The following is a 21,073-nucleotide window of genomic DNA, read 5'->3' on the forward strand; positions in this document are numbered from 1 at the left end:
GAAACATGAAAATATACTCATGTTTTAGTTTCAACAGTTGTTTGATATTTGTTTATGCTTTGACATTTTGCTCTATAACATATCTAAGTTCACTATTTAAGTTGCATTGAATTTAATCAATTACTGAGATTATATGACCTGCATAGTGTGTTTTTCTCAAGGAAAAAAAAACAATTTTATAAAATAGTGAAACAAAACAGGAGCATATTGACTTTTGATCTTGTAATATTAGGCTTATATACTTCAAAACAAATGGGCTATTGGCAAAACATCTGATTACTTGGATATGGCTTTGACAAAGGCCATATATTTTTCAAAAATAAAGTTAAAGATTATCCTACAATTATCCTGGTAATGCAATCCTTTCCAGATAGAGGCATCTGGTTGTCTTTGGGTTCTTGAATTAGCCAGAATATCTGTGAAAGCCCCATGAAGTCACTATTTTGCTTTATATAGGCATAGGTATATATGCTCATACACATGCTTAGTATATATAAACACTGAATAGGAGAACAAAACTTAACTTCCAAATATTCTCATTAACCTAGTAATTTTTAAAGTGAATTATCACATCAAATGTATTTCTTATATTTGAAAGAAAGAAAACCAACTACAATGTAACTTCCCAAACCATCCCCTGTAAGCATTTTCAAACTGAGCACTCATTAGACAATCTGTAAAATCTAGAGCCTGAAGTAGCTTAGACTGGGCAGGATAGAGGGACTTGGTGCCAACCTCTATGTAAAGTTTCCATGATTTAGGCCCACAGGTGAGACCTCAAACAGTCTACCACAGGCTTCTACACTACAGAATCAAAAGCCAAACCTACTGGTTTGTATTCAGTCACACAACAAATTCAGAAACATTTTGATTTAATTAAAATAAAATAAATGTCAGGAAAATGTTAATTCACCAATTACACCTTAACTAATTAACTAAAATACTGTTTTAATGTAAATAAAACAGTGTGTAGTTCTAGCACTTATGCATATTAACTCATTTAATTCTCCAAACCATTCTGAGAGGCACTTATAGTAGAGGAAACAGGTTCCATGCATCCTACCCAATATCCCACACCAACTGAGCTTCAGAGGATGAAAGTGGTCCAAAGTGTTTTGGATCTTGAGTCTACATCCTTGAACATCGTGTTTTTAACTGGCTTCTCAGCTTCTGCTTTTGCAATAATTTCTGGGAGTTCTGAGTCCCTAGCACCATAATATAAACATAATTCTCAGTTACTGTCTTTTGTGAGAAAAAAAGCTGTCAGGTCACATCCCCTAAGATGTAGAAACCATGGGAGACATTAGGGGATGGATAACCAACAGACAAATTGAAAAAAAAAATAAGTCCAATGATAGTGTTTTATAAACATATGGTTTAGGGACTGTTTCAGAATTTCTGAGGACACTTAGTAAAAACCAGAATATTGAACTCTACCCAAGATCCACTGAATTTATTGAAATCTCCAGTGTATTCAAGTCCACACATACTTTAAGAATCATCACTCTACATCGCTGATTTGCCTATGGCTGATTCCGCAAACAAATTCAGTGAAATATTGCAGCAGCTCCACTTCATCTGAGAGCTGTATGATTAACAACAAAATTACCTCAATCAGTTTGGGGGGAAAAATTGCCAGACACCACTGCTACTTTAAGCTACCAGTTTCTTGCCAGTGGAGCAGATATCCTGATGCTTGTTGTCATTCTCTTCACTTCTAAAGAATCAGATTATTGGAAAAAAAAAAACAAACAAAGAAATCTGGGAAAGCAGGGTGATTATATGAATTGTATGGGCAGGCACTTTTTCAAATATATATTAGATGCATTTTTCAAATACATGGAGAGGTATAAAGAAATTTGAAATACTTGCTTAGGACTTAAGGAACAGGAATATGTGAAATTGTGAAGACAAGAGAATTTTAAAATACTATGTCTATCTATCTAAACAACACGATTTTGTACCTATAGCTAATATCCATTTATACACAGATTAAACATATTACTTATTTTATTTTAAAAATATTTGTAAGAATATCTGCTATGAACTGTATTATATCAATTAGATTTTTTTTTCAAGTGGCACTTAATGTAGAACTAGGCTTTGTCTTTAAGAAAATTCCTCACCATAGCATTACAAGAATAATTATGTACCAAATAAGTTAAAATTGTATCTCTAGTTACTCTCTAGTAGGGGTCTAGTAGGAGTCTAGTAAGGGTCAGCTTAGTCATTCCCACCGCTATACTGTATCTTTTTAAATATAACATATATTTGAAATATTTGCTGAGTATATAAACTCACTCAAAATCTTGTGTTTGTGGTTGTTGCTTCATAATTGAAAATTGCTTATAAATTCGTGGACATTCTATAGAGCAACAATACAGAAAAAAAATTGCATTCTAAGTCTTTTGAAATGAAATAGCTAAGGAAAAGATAGCACAATTATTCAAATCAGAAGGTGAGATGAGTGGAGGTAAAAAAATAAAAAAAACACTGATTGAGGATATAAAAAGAGCAGAAAAGCAGATATCAATCCTGGTTCAACCCCATAGTATTGATGGGATTTTAATCTTTGTGGGACAGTTTTTTTTCTTATACCAATCCACAGGACTTCTAAATTCAGATTTATTATTTTTCCATGGTTCAGTATCACTACAGTAAAAAAAAAAAAAAAAGTGATAATAGTAACTTAAGTATGCAGGATATATTTATTATTCAATCACTAGATGGCAGTAAATGTGCAATTCTGAGGGAACCTCGACTCTTCTGCATACTCAAGGAGAGCTCAAAGCACAGGCAAGACTATCACTGTTTGACAGCTTGCCTTCAAAGGTTAGCTAGAGGAGAATATCCTATCATAAGAAATCACTACAGAGTATAAAAAGAATAAAATGTCGTAGCTAAATAATATAGTAAGAAATATCTTCAAACAGTAATTTAAAATACTTTATCTGAGGTAAACAGTTTCTACTTTCCCATTTAACACATCAAAGAAGGAATAAATAAAAGCTGTGGATCTGGACTTGTAAAAAAAAGGGATCAAAAAGCATCTATCTTACCATACACATCATATGTTTCTGCTTAATCTATAGTAGATTATAGAATATGTGTGCATGTGTGTATATATAGCAGGAAATATCAAGAATAGTATTATCTATTTATCAAGTAAAAATGAATTATATCATTGAAAGTAATGGTACAAGAAATCCCATTCCATTACTTTTAATGTGATTGTGTCTATATATTCCATACCAATACATTCTTCATAAATGCAACAAACTTCCCAGCATATCCACATAAAGAATGAGAAAAGAAAATGAGAGTCCTATTAAATGAATATCTAATCCCATTTCTTGTAAATTCTGCTTGTCATCAGCCACTTATCACTTATCTGCATTACTTTAAAAACATCGTCATGAGAATTTTGTCCCTCTGTCCATCTAGAGAATCTCTAGCAGAAGGGCAATCATTTGTCATTATTTGTAAATTTCCAAAGTGGAATAAAATTTAAAATAATATTGAAGTTCATATGTATGCTATTTAAAAAGAGAGACATCAATAAATAGACAAGTCAACACTTCTAAATCTCTCTTTTATTGCTCAGGGTTGTTTTTTTTTTTTTTTTTTTTTTTTTTGCTCAGGGATTGATACATATTGTGATATGCACTGCTTGCGCATTATCGACAAAGGTAGTTTTCATACAGTGAACTGCATTCTTCACAGGAATTGTGTTTGTCTACAATTTTTGGCAAGCCAAAAATGTGCAGAAAAGAGGTCACAGTGACATAGACTCCTCTAAGCATCATATTTGGTTTAAAGAGACTGGTTATATAAATAAAGCTCTGTCATTTATATAAGCCCTAGCAGTAGGAAGAGGGAACATGTTGCATTTGCTAATTTTTGAGCCTAACTTTAAAACTATACTGACAGACATTTGTATAGGAAAGAAGCAAATTGAATAACTCATTCACAAAAACTCCAACATGATTAACGAAATTGTTTTTTTCTTCTAATTAAGAGTAAGTAATTCCCCTCCAATGTTAATCCCTGTGATCTCAGTGTGTTGGAAAGATGTTTTGAGACACTATTACAATCACCTGGTGAGCTTTTTCAAAATGTCCAGCCCTTATTCCTCGAAATATTTTCAAAGCTTCCCTGAGTGGGAAAGTAGAAGAAAAACAAGACGACAGTGGAATATGTGGCTTAATGGGCTTTCCCATTCAGGCTGGTTGAAATCACTACTCTTTCTTTAATTTAGTGATTTATAAAAATCATCGTCTCTCTCTAAGGCCTCAGTTGATTTTAATGTTTTGTCTATAAGTAAGTTCCACATGACTATTGCAAGAACTAAATGAGATAATATTTACAAAATACATCTACAGTACCATAGAAATGTGAAATAACTGAATCAAGAAATCAAACCGCTATTCTCACAATGATCATTTCTGGTTGGAAGTAGCTGAAGAATACAGGTGAGAGGAATTTTATCTGGATTAGATGAAGTGTCACCAGTAAAGCATGTAGTACTAATTCGGGAAATGTTTTGGGATTCCAACTGTGCTCAGTGAAGAAGGAAAACTGATTCTCTGGGGATAGAAACTCAACAGGTTTCTTAATGATCAGAAAGGGGATGGACAGGAATTTAGCCCAATAACGAAGAATGGTGACCAGACTCAGAATTCATTCACTCACCATTACGTCAATATATTATTTTCTGACTCTGTAGTATAAGTCAGACTTTGAGGTGCCTGGGTGGCTCAGTTGGTTAAGCAACTACCTTTGGCTCAGGTTGTGATCCCAGGGTCCTGGGATCAGGCCTATGCCAGGCTCTCTGTTCAGCAGAGTCTGCTCCTCCCTCTTCCTCTGTCTCTCCCTCCAACTCATGCTCTCTCTCAATACATAAACAAATAAAACCTTGAAAAAAATATAAGCCAGACTTTGTGATAAGTCTTTCATATATTAGCCTATTTAATCCTCACAATGACCATATACATTTTGAGTGATTAGTCTTACTTATTCATTTGGAAAAAGAGGCTTATAACATTTAAGTAACTTGACTACAACATTCTGAAGCTAATTTGGTGACAGAGCTAGTTTTTTTTTTTTTTTTTTTTCTGTTTTGATGATTACAAACCAATGTAATGAACACAAGGAAAGAGTTATATGCCCGGATACATGAGGGAAGGCTTATTGGGTTGAATAAGGAAAAGCTTCCCGGAAGAGGAAATTTGTAGCCTAAGGCTTGAAAATAAGGAGGCATAGGTCAAATGAAGATACTGGGGTCATGAGATACGGTGGAAGGCAGCTCATGATCAGAAAGGCAGAGAAACAAAAGAGGAATGTGAAATAATCAAACAAACCTAAAATACCAACTGGGTTGGAGTGCAAAGCAGAAGTTGAGAGTGGTCGAGAGAAGACAAGGGAATATAGGGTCAGATGAAGTGTCCCTGAAACATTTTCAGTCATAGTCAAGAAGTTATTAAAAGTTTATATAAAAGGCTTTATACATAGTAGCACAATATGTTTCAGAGCATACATTTGAGGGGAAAATGCTGTAAGGAGGAAAAATTTGGCATATTTTTGCAGGTTGTTAGAGTTCAGATAAGAGATTAAGAAGTTCTAAACCAAGGCAGAAAAATAGAAATTGCACAACTGGTGAAATTTGAGAAATGAGTTAGAAGAAAAAGATTCTATAATAAATTTGATTTGGGACATCAAGCAAGTTAGAAAAACAGTTCACAGAGGTGATAATGAGTTAGATTTCAAGCATGATATATCTAAGGTATTAAGGAAAAACTGGTCAAATACATGCATTAGCATTTGACTATACATTTCTGAAACCCAAGAGTGAGATCACAGTTTAAAATATACATTTAGAAATCAACATTATGCAAATGATACCTGAAACTGATAAATTTCTTGAAATTACTGAAAGAAAAATGAACAGTATTTTAAGCTCCAAAGTCATGAGGGCTTTGAAATCCCCTCTTACCAAATTAGGAAGTAAAGGCAATTAAGATTTACATCAAGTCGCTTCTAAATTACAGAACAGACATATTTTGGGAAATAGCCTAAGAAGAAATATGGAGAGCATGAGGTTGTATAAGATTTAGGAAGTACAAATAATAGAAAGTAAGTCCGTAACATGAATGCTCAAATATCATTTTTTGCTGCCATGGGAAAGAGAATTATTTCATGAGGAAGTCGAGGTCCATTCATCATTCTTGATTTCCTACAGAGGAATCAAGGTTTCTGGGAAAAATTAAATTAAATGTTTTCCATTAATTCACTACATGTACCAATTCAAAATATTGCTTCTGATAAGTATATTCCCTGCTTTAACAGAAACATGTTGCATGCTCACATCAAATTATAATGTAAGCATTTCCAGTTTTCAGTTGCTCTGGAATCCTCAGTAAAATAAATGTTCCTCAATGATTTTGCTAAAGGCAATATATAGCTTGTTCTTTATCTACCACTGCCTGCAAACTGATTAATCCCTTCTCAAAACATTACTTAACCTTTTCATTTCCTCCAACAAGACATGCTTCACTGGTGGTAGTCACTAAGTCTTGATTAACTAGGCTTATTAACCCTAAGATAATTTTGCACTATTTTATTCTGAGAAAAAAAGAACAGTCCTTGTTATACATAGCAGGTGTTTAATAACGATGCATTAACGTGTAACATCAACTATGAATTTATATTAATATCATGCTAATTGTCAATAATGTATTATTATTAATCACTAATATACAAGTCAATAATCAATATATTGACTATTAAATGTATTAGTCACTATTAAAATATTCTTATTTGATCCTTATCATAATATTATGATGTGCATCCCTTTTATCAGTGAGAAAACTAGACTTAGGTTAAATCACATGCCAAAGGTCAAGGGCTGTCTGGGGGGAATAGGTGGGATTTACCACAGTCAGCCTAGCATCATCTTGTGTCGGTGTTACTCCTGGTACTGTACTTAGGTTACTTGAAACAGAATCCTTGGGATACTTATAAAGCAGTCATAAGAATCTACACATTTGACAAACTTCCAGATTTTTTTTTTTTTTTTATGTAGACCAAAATGACAAAACCAGCCCAAGGGAGAGCCAAGCACATCATCAGAAGAGTTAAAACCTATGGACTCCCTGAGTCTCATCAGCTTAATGATAGTTCATTAATACTTGTTGTTTGGTTTAGTAGATCCATATTTATTTGGGTAGATCCTCCCAAATCTTAATTGGGAGGTCTCTATAGACATGGTACAATATCATATAATCAATATTATTCTGTCTATTGGCATGACTGTCTCACTAAAACTTGAGGCACATTTCTGTGAAGATCTGACTTCACCTATTGCTTAAAAAAAATCAATTGTGCTCTTTTTGGGGTTAATACTATGATGTGAACACATTCATTCCTTGAATGACCTGGTTCAAATAAAAAAATTTAATATTATATTATTGCTATTCTGTGATCTAATTGGAATTTCTAAATATTTTGAAAATTACACTTACTTTACAGGCAAGAAGGTGCAAATAACATTGATAGAATTTTTGTATTTCCCTTAAATTTAGGCCTCCAACATGAGTATCACACTTGCATACAGAGTCAAGTGGTTTGCTCATCAAAAAAAATGTTTAAGTCAGTCACTTCCTCTAGGTAGAATTTGCTAAAGGTACTGTCTTCACTGGGCTCTCTGCTTGATAGAGAATAGCATTTTGCTTCTAGTGCAGATTTGTTTTTGTATTAGTCATTGAGAAACCAGTAATCAAAGTAGCCTTCTTAGTTTGTACTATTATCCAGGATAGATGACATTGGAAAATGGCATGCTCTGTACCTAGTGAGATGATATATTTACTGTTAATCACAAGCACTTTCATTTGGTGAGGCTTACAAAGGCGAAGCAAATAGAAATTATCAAAAAGACTGTATCCCTTGGGTGCTAGATTAATAAAAGTTTCTAGGTGAGGGAAAAAAGCAAAAAAAAAAAAAAATTTCAAAACAAAACAGAACCATTGCCTTACTAGGGCCAGGTTCAAGACCATTATGTGTTTTAAGGTATGTAAGTCTAAGCATCACATCCCTGAAAAGAAAGCCCTTAGTAATTCCAATTACACAAATATTAAGAGTGTTGTGTCATGGATTTTATTAAATCATTTGTGAAGTTAAGAGCTCACAGTGTTGAGGATTTCTGATTCCCTAGGGACAGCTTCATGCCCTACCTTCTTTTTCAATGTGCCATTTTATTTGAAGTTCAAGATGAAAGACTCCTTTAATGTTACTATCAATCATATTTGAAGACTTTTAGATAACACTCTTCAGTTATACCAACCTTAAATCACGGACAATTTTCAAAGTCTTAATGTAGTCTCTAAACCCAATTTTGATTCCTGGTTTTCTTTTTAAATTAAGATAATTTTAGCAAGCATTTAAAAAAGTATCATCCCTCTTTCACAATATGTTATGATACTATATAATTATGATTTTTAATGTGCTAAGAGTAAAACCTAGAAATGAATGAAAAAACAACAGTCTTACTATATTTAAACACTTTTCTTCTTATATAAGTAAGAGAACCAAAAAGGTTTCATCTGCCCATTCGTTACTTATACATAATCACAGCTATGAGAATGTTTTTACAAAAATGATTGCTATATACATTGGTTCAGGAATCAGATCACAGAACTCTTTGCATTTGCTATACATAAATCTTGAGTTAGCATTTTTTTAAAAGGAAAAAGTATTGACATCATTGAATAATTAGCTTTTGCTAACAGCCACAACAAACACTCTTAAATATATAATTTATATTCCTCCTAACAATCTTGTGAGTTAAACAACATTATCTTAGTTTTACTTATTAGGAAACAAAATCATAAGATTTAGCTAACTTGAAATATTATTAATAATCTTTAAATCAAAACCGAATTCACCTGTCACTTTCCATATAATCTGATCACACACATTTCCATAAATTATAATTACATAAGCTCTAAAATCAATTGAATTTTGAGTTGCCTGGATGGCTCACTCAGTAACCATGCAACATTTGGTCTTGGGGTCCTGAGTTCAAGCCCCACACTGGGCATAGAGTTAATTTTTATTTTTTTTTATTTTTTTTTTTTTTTATTTTTTTTTTTTTTTAGAGTTAATTTTTAAAAAATTAAGTAAAAGGAAGAAAGATTTTAGCAACATGGGCTATTGGAAGCAGCCCTTGAATTTGTTAAATCTATGTGTTTATTATGCACACAACTACTAAGTATAAAATGAAACGTGCTGGTGCATGTGGCATTCTGCATTTCCTGCAGCTATATTTGGTGTACCTGGGAGTAGGAACCACAAGCCCCATGCTGAACAGAGTTTAGGATTATGCAAAACGTGGACACTCAGATTATGGGAATGGAATGAATATGTCCCAGGCAGGAACTGCGCATCTATAACAATATTGTCATCTAGAAGTCTACATAGAGAATTTGAATACTTTTTAATGTATTGAAGAACACCTAGACTAGTTTTACAGCACTTCAAAACAAAAACCATTAGTATCCTTACAAAGCAGAAAACTCTTATCTTCCAACAGATCACCAAGGTGAGAGACAAACATTGATGCACTCAAGAATAATAATAATTCAAGTCAAAGTTAAATATGAAACTCATAAGGAGAGCATTAGTGAGATCAACAAGCAACATTACTTCAGGGGCTCAGCCAGGACATGGTGGATTCTCTGAAAAGAGAAGCCATTGTCTTCTCTGTTTGAATTTGCTGCCTCAACCACCTGACACCTCTTCCTTCAGATATCAACATGACTTGGCCCTCTCAGCTCAATGGTTTGTAGATGAGGCTTTTCCAAATTTTCTCATATCTCATATCACCTTCCCAAACCATGGACTATATTCTATGTTCTCCATGTGATTTATGAAAATTAATATTTTACTTATGTATTAGTTCTTTTGTCTACTTTCCCCAAAGTAGACTCTAAGTTCCAATAGAGTGACCTTTGTATGAGTTTTTGCTCATTTTGTAACCCAGTGCCTATGGCAGCTGTGAGACATTCAGAACTGGCATTCAGTTAATGGTAATTATATGCTCTTATATGCATAGTAATCCAAATGTGGATTCTCTCTTTCAGGTGAGAAGGGACGAGGCTTAGATTAATATCCTTGCATTATGGTGTCAAGGCTCTGGGTAACAAGAGAAAGAGTCCAAGTTCACGTTTGGCTGTCAGTTTCCTGACCAGGATAGATTGGAGATATGTGTGAAATAACATGGATCAAAGCATCAGTTAGGGGGAAAAAAAAAAAAAAAAGCAGCAGTTAGGTAGCAAACTGAAACAAGATAACAGATAAAACTAACATATGAGGAATAAACTCAGGTGAAAAAAATGCTGGGATTTGGGGCGCCTGGGGGGCTCAGTTGATTAAGCCTCTGACTCTTGATTTCAGCTTAGGTCATGATCTAAGGGTCCTGGGATCAACCCCTGTGGCAGGCTCCCTGCTTCTCTTCCTTTCCCTCTACCCCTGCCCACCCCCCTTGCACTTGCCCTCTCTCTCTAAAATAAATAAATAAATCTTAAAAACAACAACAACAACACTGGAACTATTAAGAAAATGAAATTCTGCAGAAAGAAGTGGCCATACAGTAAGTATGAGAAAAAGACACAAGTAGGTCTAAAACTGATTTGTAGAACCAGTCTAAAAAGCAATGAAGTATTTCCTTCCTTAGTAAATTGCAAACTGCACTTACTCAGTAATAACTTTCATTCGTTCCTGAAATCTCATTAAAAATAATGTCATTTAGGTGCATCACTAGATCCCAGTGCTGTGTGATCTATGGATCTTAGACACACAAAGACACACACGAAGCCTTTATGTTAAAGTTATGTGAAAATTGTATTTCCTGATTATATTCCTGTTATATGATCCATTGAGGATCTAGTTTATATTAAATTTTATAAAGATCTCATTTGAAGGGAAATTTTGAGGAAAGCAGATGTATCGGGACATTGCTGTCTTTAAAATCTGTAGCTACTCTGAGTTCTGTATACACACAGAATGTGAAGAAGGTTACATTCCAGGTAGAAGGTATGAAAACAAGTAGAATGCATTTACACATACTCCTTAAAATACTGAATTTCATTCATTTTTTTTAAGTCGAGTTGTTCACCAGGAAAGGTTCTAAGCAGGTTTTGAGTAGTCCCACTTTTTATTCCTTTATTGAATCATTCCTTACTACACTAAGAAATTATTGTACACCTGAAAGGTGCAGGTATTGCAGTAAGTAGTCTGGTAGTCATTGCATGTGGAGTGAGAGTGAAGGAACCATTTTCTACCCCCTGAAGCAGTACCGGTACTCAACAGAGGGAGCTAAGGTACTTGTACATATAACTGTTAAGCCGTGCAGAAAATGCTGGTGTCATAGGAAGAAAAGTGCCTACACATTTATAAGATGCATAGAAAAGGCATCCAGGAAGCCTTTGAGAAAGAGGAACATTCAATCTGAGCAGTTGGAAGGCAGGACCGGCATTAATTAGAACGTGGAAAGTCTAGTCTCAAGGTAACAGAAATATTCCTCTGTATCAAACACACCTCTGTATCAAGTTCAGGGTAAAAGGAAGCAGGGAGAAGAAAAGTTGAAAGAACCATTAAAGGTTATATTTAATATTGTGCTAAAAGCTAAAACATTATTTTAAAGCTAAAACATTTCTTAATAGAAGATGTTTGTTGATTTTCAAGCATATGTAAGTCATCATTTGAAGATTTTTTTTTGTTTATTTTTTATTGGAGTTCGATTCGCCAACATATAGGATAACACCCAGTGCTCGTCCCGTCAAGTGCCCCCCCAGTGCCCATCACCCAGTCACCCCATCCCCCCACCCACCTCCCTTTCCACTACCCCTTGTTTGTTTCCCAGACTTAGGAATCTCTAATGTTCTGTCTCCCTCTCTGATATTTCCCACTCATTAGAAAATGAGTTTAATTTCCCCTTTAATCCCTTTCACTATTTTTTATATTCCCCAGATGAATGAGACCACATAATGTTTGTCCTTCTCTGATTGACTTACTTCACTCAATATAACACACTCCAGTTCAATCCATGTCAAAGTAAATGGTGGATATTCATCATATCTAATGGCTGAGTAATATTCCATTGTATACATAAACCACATCTTCTTTATCCATTCATCTTTCGATGGACATCGAGGCTCCTTCCACAGTTTGGCTATTGTGGACACTGCTGCTATGAGCATTGGGGTGCAGGTGTCCCGGCATTTCATTGCATCTGTATCTTTGGGGTAAATCCCCAGCAGTGCAATTGCTGGGTCGTAGGGCAGGTCTATTTTTAACTCTTTGAGGAACCTCCACACAGTTTTCCAGAGAGGCTGCACCAGTTCACATTCCCACCAACAGTGTAAGAGGGTTCCCTTTTCTCCGCATCCTCTCCAACATTTGTTGTTTCCTGCCTTGTTAATTTGCCCCATTCTCACTGGTGTCAGGTGGTATCTCATTGTGGTTTTGATTTGTATTTCCCTGATGGCAAGTGATGCAGAGCATTTTCTCATGTGCATGTTGGCCATGTCTATGTCTTCCTCTGTGAGATTTCTCTTCATGTCTTTTGCCCATTTCATGATTGGATTGTTTATTTCTTTGCTGTTGAGTTTAGTAAGTTCTTTATAGGTCTTGGATACTAGCCCTTTATCTGATACGTCATTTGCAAATATCTTCTCCCATTCTGTAGGTTGTCTTTTAGTTTTGTTGACTGTTTCTTTTGCTGGGCAGAAGCTTTTAACCTGATTAAGTCCCAATAGTTCATTTTTGCTTTTGTTTCCCTTGCCTTCATAGATGATCTTGAAAGAAGTTGCTGTGGCCAAGTTGAAAAAGGGTGTTGCCTGTGTTCTCCTCTAGGATTTGGATAGATTCTTGTCTCACATTTAGATCTTTCATCCATTTTGAGTTTATCTTTGTGTCTGGTATAAGAGAAAGGTCTAGTTCCATTCTTCTGCATGTGGCTCTCCAATTTTCCCAGCACCATTTATTGAAGAGACTGTCCTTTTTCCAGTGGATAGTCTTTCCTGCTTGGTTGAATATTAGTTGGCCATAGAGTTGAGGGCCCATTTCTGGGTTCTCTATTCTGTTCCATTGATCTATGTGTCTGTTTTTGTGCCAGTACCACACTGTCTTGATGACCACAGCTTTGTAGTACAACCTGAAATCTGGCATTGTGATGCCCCCAGATATGGTTTTCTTTTTTAAAATTCCCCTGGCTATTTGGGGTCTTTTCTGATTCCACACAAATCTTAAGATGATTTGTTTCAAATCTATGAAGAAAGTCCATGGTATTTTGATAGGGATTGCATTAAATGTGTAAATGGCCCTGGGTAGCATTGACACTTTCACAATATTAATTCTTCGTCTATGAGCATGGAATATTTTTCCATCTCTTTGGGTCTCCCTCAATTTCTTTCAGAAGTATTCTGTAGTTTTTAGGGTATAGATCCTTTACCTCTTTGGTTAGGATTATTCCTAAGTATCTTATGCTTCTGGTTGCAATTGTAAATGGGATTGACTCCTTAATTTCTCTTTCTTCAGTCTCATTGTTAGTGTATAGAAATGCCACTGATTTCTGGGCATTGATTTTGTATCCTGCCACACTGCTGAATTGCTGTATGAGTTCTAACAAATCTTGGGGTGGAGTCTTTTGGGTTTTCTAGGTACAGTATCATGTCATCTGCGAAGAGGGAGAGTTTGACTTCTTCTTTGCCAATTTGAATGCATTGTATTTCTTTTGGTTGCCTGATTGCTGAGGCTAGGACTTCTAGCACTGTGTTGAATAGCAGTGGTGAGAGTGGACATCCCTGTCGTGTTCCTGATCTTAGGGGAAAGTCTCCCAGTGTTTCCCCATTGAGAACGATATTTGCTGTGGGCTTTTTGAGGATGGCTTTTAAGATGTTGAGGAATGTTCCCTCTATCCCTACACGCTGAAGAGTTTTGATCAGGAATGGAGGCTGTATTTTGTCAAATGCTTTCTCTGCATCTATTGAGAGGATCATATGGTTCTTGTTTTTTCTCTTGTTGATATGATCTATCACATTGATTGCTTTACGAGTGTTGAACCAGCCTTGCATCCGGGGATAAATCCCACTTGGTCATGGTGAATAATCTTCTTAATGTAATGTTGGATCCTATTGGCTAGGATCTTGTTGAGAATTGTTGCACCCATGTTCATCAGGGATATTGGTCTATAATTCTCTCCTTTTTGGTGGGGTCTTTATCTGGTTTTGGAATTAAGGTGATGATTGCCTCATAGAACGACTTTGGAAGTATTTCATCTCTTTCTATCTTTCCAAACAGCTTTTGTAGAATAGGTATTGTTTCTTCTTTAAACGTTTGATAGAATTCCCCTGGGAAGCCATCTGGCCCTGGACTCTTGTGTCTTGGGAGGTTTTTGATGACTGCTTCAATTTCCCCCTGGTTATCGGTCTGTTCAGGTTTTCTATTTCTTCCTGTTCCAGTTTTGGTAGTTTGTGGTTTTCCAGAAATGCGTCCATTTCTTCTAGATTGCCTAATTTATTGGCATATAGCTGCTCATAGTGAGTTTTAAAATTCGAATGTATTTCCTTGGTATTGGTGGTGATCTCTCCTTTTTCATTCATGATTTTATTAATTTGAGTCTTTTCTCTCTTCTTTTTAATAAGGCTGGCTAATGGTTCATTTATCTTATTAATTCTTTCAAAGAACCAACTCCTGGTTTTGTTGATCTGTTCCACAGTTCTTCTGGTCTCTATTTCATTGAGTTCTGCTCAAATCTTTATTAACTCTCTTCTTCTGCTTGGTGTAGGGTTTATTTGCTGTTCTTTCTCCAGTTCTTTTAGGTGAGAGGTTAGCTTGTGTATTTGAATTTTTTCCAACTTTTTCAGGGATGCTTGTATTGCAATGTATTTCCCTCTTAGGACTGCTTGTGTTGTATCCCAAAGATTTTGAAGGGTTGTATCTTCATTCTCATTAGTTTCATGAATCTTTTTAATTCTTCTCTAATTTCCTGATTGACCCATTCATCTTTTAGCAGGATGTTCTTTAGCCTCCATGTGTTTGAGTTTCTTCCAAATTTCTTCTTGTGATTGAGTTCTAGTTTCAAAGCATTATGGTCTGAAACTATGCAGGGGACAATCCCAATCTTTTGGTATCAGTTGAGACCTGATTTGTGACCCAGTATGTGGTCTATTCTGGAGAAAGTTGCATGTGCACTTGAGAAGAATGTGTATTCAGTTGCATTTGGATGCAAAGTTCTGTATATATCTGTGAAATCCATCTGGTCCAGTGTATCATTTAAAGCTCTTGTTTCTTTGGAGATGTTGTGCTTAGAAGATCTGTCATTTGCAGAAAGTGCCATGTTGAAGTCCCCTACTATTAGTGTATTATTATCTAAGTATGTCTTTACTTTGGTTATTAATTGATATACTTGGCAGCTCCCACATTAGGGGCATAAATATTCATGATTGTTAGGTCCTCTTGTTGGATAGACCTTTTAATTATGATATAGTGTCCCTCTTCATCTCTTACTACAGTCTTTGGGATAAAATTTAATTTATCTCATATGAGGATTGGTACCCCAGCTTTCTTTTGAGGACCATTTGAATGGTAAATGGTTTTCCAAACCTTTTATTTTCAGGCTGGAGGTGTCCTTCTGTCTAAAATGAGTCTCTTATAGACAACAAATAGATGGGTCCTGCTTTTTTATACAGTCTGAAACCCTGTGTCCTTTTGGAATCATCTAGTCCATTCATGTTCAGAGTTACTATTGAAAGATATGAATATAGTGTCATTGTAATACATATTCAGTCCTTGTTTGTGTGGATTATTTAATTGGGCTTCCTCTTTCTTTTACAGGGTTCCCCTTAATATTTCTTGCAGAGCTGGTTTGGTGGTCACATATTCTTTCAGTTTCTGCCTATCTTGGAAGCTCTTTATCTCTCCTTCTATTCTGAATGAGAGCCTTGCTGGATAAAGCATTCTTGGCTGCATGTTCTTCTCATTTAGGACCCTGAATATATCCTGCCAGCCCTTTCTGGCCTGCCAGGTCCCTGTGGAGAGGTCTGCTGTTAATCTAATATTTCCCCCCATATAAGTTACGGATCTCTTGTCTCTCACTGCTTTAAGGATTTTGCCATCTTTAAAATTTGTGAGTTTCACTATTAAATGTTGGGATGTTGAATGGTTTTTATTGATTTTGGGGGGGGAATATCTCCATCTCCTGGATCTGAATGCCTGTTTCCCTCCCCAAATTAGGGAAGTTCTCAGCTATGATTTGTTCAAATATGCTTTCTGGCCCTCTGTCCCTCTCGGTGCTCTCTGGAACCCCAATTATAAGCAGATTTTTCCTTCTGAGGCTATCATTTATTTCCCTTAACCTTTCCTCAAGGTCTTTTAATTGTGTGTCTCTTTTTTCCTCAGCTTCCGTCCTTGCCATCAGCTTGTCTTCTATGTCACTCACTCTTTCTTCTACCTCATTAACCCTCATCGTTAGAACCTCCAGTTTGGATTGCATCTCATTTAACTGATTTTTAATTTTGGCCTGATTAGATCTAAATTCTGCAGTCATGAAGTCTCTTGATTCCTTTATGCTTTTTTACAGAGCCACCAGTAGCTTTATAATTGTGCTTCTGAATTGGCTTTCTGACATCGAATTGTAATCAAAATTCTGTAACTCTGGCAGAGAGTACTGTTTTTAATTCTTTCTTTTGTGGTGAGTCCTTCCTTCTAGTCATTTTGCTCAGTGCAGAGTGGCTGTATGAGCAGGCTGACTCAAGAGTATCAACTACGACCTAAGTAAATTTCACCATAGATGATTCTGATGAGGTCAGAGACCAGAAATTGAAAACAAAGATCAGAAAAAAAAAAAAAAAAAAAGAAAAGAAAGATCAGAAAGAAATTTAAAGAAAAAAAAGGACTACTCAAATTGAAAAACAAATTTTAAAACAAAGTAGTAAAAATTAAAAGGCCAAGAATCCCAAAGAAGAAGAGAAAAAAAAAAAAAGATAAGAAAAATAAAAGAGAGGGGGAATGGGAGATGGTGATGGTAATGAAGTTGTAGTGGAGGGAGAATGTAGTCTATCTGAGGGGTCCTAGAGGTTGATCCTCTTGGTTCAGTGTATATTAAGTTCTGTATGTGAGAAGATGCTCAGTCCCAAATTTATACAAACCAGAAATACTAGTAGAATGTCCCAACATTGATTACCAAAACATAAACGAGATAAAAGAGGGAGGTGGAATGGGAATGAGGAATCTCACAAAATGAACCAGCATGGTATACCACTTGGTCTGGGTGCATGCTGGTCATGTGTTAAAAGGTATTGACTTCTGCCAATAAAGTGAGGCAGAGAAAACAAAAAACACAAAACAAAAAAACATACCTGTATATCTCCGAAAATTAAGTTGAATTGTTGAAGGCAATCTAGAAGTGGAGAATATACCTAGGACTTGTAATTGTAGAAATGTGAAAGTCAAAAAGGAAGAATCTTAAAAATGAAGAGCTGGTAAAATATTGGAGTTAAGGTGAGAAAGGAGAAAACAAATTGGAAATTTACAGTCTGATATAAAAAACGAGTTGTACTGGAAAAAGGAAGAAAAAAAATAGGAGGGGTCCCCTCTAGTTCTATAGACTGTAAATCCCTCGACTTCCCCTGGAGCTTTCCAGCACTGTTTGGTCAAGAACTTGCTCTTCCCCTGTCCTTCCAGCTGGTCTTCTGGGGGAGGGGCTGCTGTGCTCTCAGGTGTGTGCACCTGGGGGAGATGCTCCGCTACCTGCCGGTGCCAGGCTCAGTGGGAGCTGTTGACCCTGGGAGGCCTCTGTCCCCTGCGGCCCCGCCCCTCCCAGGCACAGGGTGACACCAGGAGGAACAACCCCACTGGCTGCGGCCAGCTCCCCAGCCCTGGAGTCCACTCCCGCAGTAACTCCCGTAGATCCCAGTCCACAGGGGCCTGGATGCTCCTGGGGAGGGGGGCGCTGACCTGCACAGCTGGGGGCGTGGGGCTGCAGGAGCTCCTCACGGTCCTGTGCCCTCCCGGCCTCCACCTGTCCCGGGGACCGCATGATCCTGAGCTGTGTCCCCGGCACCCTGAGATCCGGGGCCTGCGCTGCTGGGATCGCACTCTGGTCCCGGGCCCCCGAAGGCAGCAGGTGCAGCCCCCTCCCTCCCCCGGAGCCCCCCCTGACCCACCGGCTTCTCCCCGAGGCCCCGCCGGGGAGCTCCAGCCCTTTACCGAGCCCGGCCCCGGTGTGGGGCGCTCTCCCCCGGGCGCCCCCCCTCTCCTGGTGACCCCGGGAGCCTGGAGGCCCCCCCGCCCCTCCTGCGGTTCTCCCCGGCTTCCCTGCTGAGGCCTTTCCAGGGGGAAGAACCCGGTGAGGGCTTTGATGCTCCCGCTCCTCCTCGGCTGGGCTCTCCTGTCCCGAGGCTCTGGCCGCGGCCTTAGCCCAGGTCCCCGCGGGGGCCTCCCCCACTGGATTCTTTTTAATTTGTTTTCCCTTTCCTACCTTATTAGAAACAAAAACCCTTCTCTCTGTAGCATCCCAGCTGTTCTCTCCTTAAATCTCAGGTCAGATTCGAAGGGGTTCAGGATGGTTTGGAAGGCATCAAGGTATCTAGGTGAGTTGGTGGGGCCAGGTGAGGTGAAGACCCTATTCCTCTGCCATCTTCTCTAACACCGGGTTTGGACTTTCTTGAAGACGTCTTACAAATCATTTCTCTATGCTTTTTTTTTTTTTTTTCCTTTTTGTATACTTGTCAATTTCTTCTTCTGGATGCAAAAATAAAACACAACCAAATAGCAAATTAGAAAACCAAAGACTCCAGATGATATTTGCCTGATAGGGAAGGTGATGCATCATTTGTCAATTAGTGCCAAGAATACTTCCATTCTATCCTTGAAAATACATTCAAAGGGCCTTTCTCCTCACTAACATCCAGAGCAATCTGCCAGGATTTCCCTAAGCCTTTCATTATGCTAATGTCATCATGATGATGCATTTGATATTGAAAGGAACTTAATGACAAAGAAGTTGGATAGTAATTCTGTGCATAACAATTTAAACTTTATAAACTATTTCTTTCCAAACCTTTTTAAACTTTATAAAATATTTCTTTCCATACCTTCTCTTGTGGCAAACATTTAGGAGCAGGCTATCACATGTAATATATGAGTTTGGTGACTTGATATTGTTGGAAAGGCCAAACATATTTCACTTCCTTTAAAGTTTAGGCCACAAACATATTCCAGGCCAGTGGCTCTCAAACATTAGAATCCAGAGTAATAGTTTCGGGAGCTCATGAAAAACTGTTTTTTAGGTCCTACTCCCAGAAACAAGACTTTCAATATGATTGAGGGAAGGTGAGGAATCTTAAAAAAAACCTCATGTAATTTTCAACACCTGGTCCATGTTCCACTTTTTGAGAAATAGTTGTAATCAATTATATCTATTGTGAAAGGACTAGATAGGTTATTAGTGGAACTTACCCAAGATGTGAGTTATTTTCAAGATGAAAAGCAGAAAGAGCAAAACTTACAAATCTGATATTTTATCAAATTTTAAAATCAAACTGTAATTTTAAAATGATATTAAATTTAATAAGGAATCAAGATACAGAAGGAAGTATTCTGTGTGTAGCTAAAGAAAATATGAGTCAGAGAAAAATTAGTTTGTCAGCATCATTGCTGAGGGATGAAGGCGTATTATGCATTTCTAGCATGATGGCCGAGCATACCCCTCTAGTAGAGAACTATTTGAAGAGATGACAATTGCCATTAAAAGGACCCAACTAATTCTCCCTAGCTGGATTATATTTTCTCCAAAGCAACTACTTTATAGTTTACTTCCATCTAGATTTTTTCTTTTTAGTGACCAGGGACTTTTTTATTGTTGGTCTAGTTTCCATATGAAACTGGTAAGTTAGCATTTTGATTTCTATATTTGCCTCCTGTGAAGAAAACAGGGTGAGTTAAATATGGAAACCAGATCAAAACAGATGCAATAACAAACTCTACTTTCTGTTCCTACAAATCTCTGAACCAGTCTCTGTATTTCATGGTACTAAGAAGGCCCGACAATCTTGTAAGCTAGGAGGTAAACTGTGTTCTCCAGCTCATTTTGCTAATGCAAGTTGTGAGACTTAAAATTCTCATTTATATAATTTTCAAATAGCATATTTTCCTATCATTTGACTTAAATTTGTGCTTTATAATACAGAAGTATGGTCTCTTTTCTCTTTAAATCAGAATAAATGTGGGAAACCATTTCAAATAATTTGATAAATTTAGAATTGCTTGGCTTACCCTACACTAGTAACAATGTGGAATTGTTCTGTATTTTCCCAAACTGTCTGATGTGTATTGTTCAGTGAAGTTTAAATTGCTGAGGAGAACTTAAGGCTTAGTCTTCCAACTTAAACTAATTTTTTGACAAATGATAGCATTCATCATGGTAGCAAACAGCAGCCTCCAGTATTAAAAAAAAAAAAAAAAAAGAAAAGAAAAAAGAAAAGAAAAGAAAGAAAAAAGGCAAGAAAATTACCTGATTTTTCTGATTCTAAACAACACTGTGGTTTGGTTGGCCTCAGATGCAGAGCTCTCATGCTCAGGGGAATAACCTAGGACTGCAGACTTTCTCAGGGCTCTCTACTCACTGCAGCTGTGACAGGGACAAGGTGCCATTTTCCACGCTTGTCTGGATGTCTCATCTCAATGTCCATTTGTGCAAGGATTGATGGCTCTGTAAGCGAGTCGAAAGATCAAGCTGCTTTATAATGCTGTGTCAGTCAAATCTCAAACTTGAGTAACATTTTAACGTGAGATTGTGCCCTTGGATGAGCACCCCTTAAGAAGTACAAGGAGGAGAAAAAATGCAGTTCCACATGCAGGTCTGACAGTTTGAGTGTAAAAGAAACAGACCCAAGGCCTTAACAGGAGGTGCGAATGTACTGATTACCGTTGAACAACGGAGACATTTAAGGATGACATAACTCTTGAAACATTAGATTAGTTGAAAGGATTTGTTCCATTAATTCTTCGACAGTTA

General features: G+C 36.9%; 1 long non-coding RNA gene across 1 annotated transcript in view; it reads right to left on the minus strand.

Annotated features, from left to right (window-relative positions):
• LOC119870629 overlaps positions 1-20,758 on the minus strand; it is a 126,178-nt gene extending 105,420 nt beyond the window's left edge. Inside the window, exon 1 of the long non-coding RNA XR_005353015.1 lies at positions 20,570-20,758. This is a non-coding gene — a long non-coding RNA (uncharacterized LOC119870629). The remainder of the gene's footprint in view (positions 1-20,569) is intronic.
• Between the last annotated feature and the right edge of the window lie 315 nt (positions 20,759-21,073).

The sequence above is a fragment of the Canis lupus genome, chromosome 1, assembly GCF_011100685.1.
Source record: "Canis lupus familiaris isolate Mischka breed German Shepherd chromosome 1, alternate assembly UU_Cfam_GSD_1.0, whole genome shotgun sequence".
In the NCBI taxonomy this organism is placed as follows: Eukaryota; Metazoa; Chordata; class Mammalia; order Carnivora; family Canidae; genus Canis; species Canis lupus.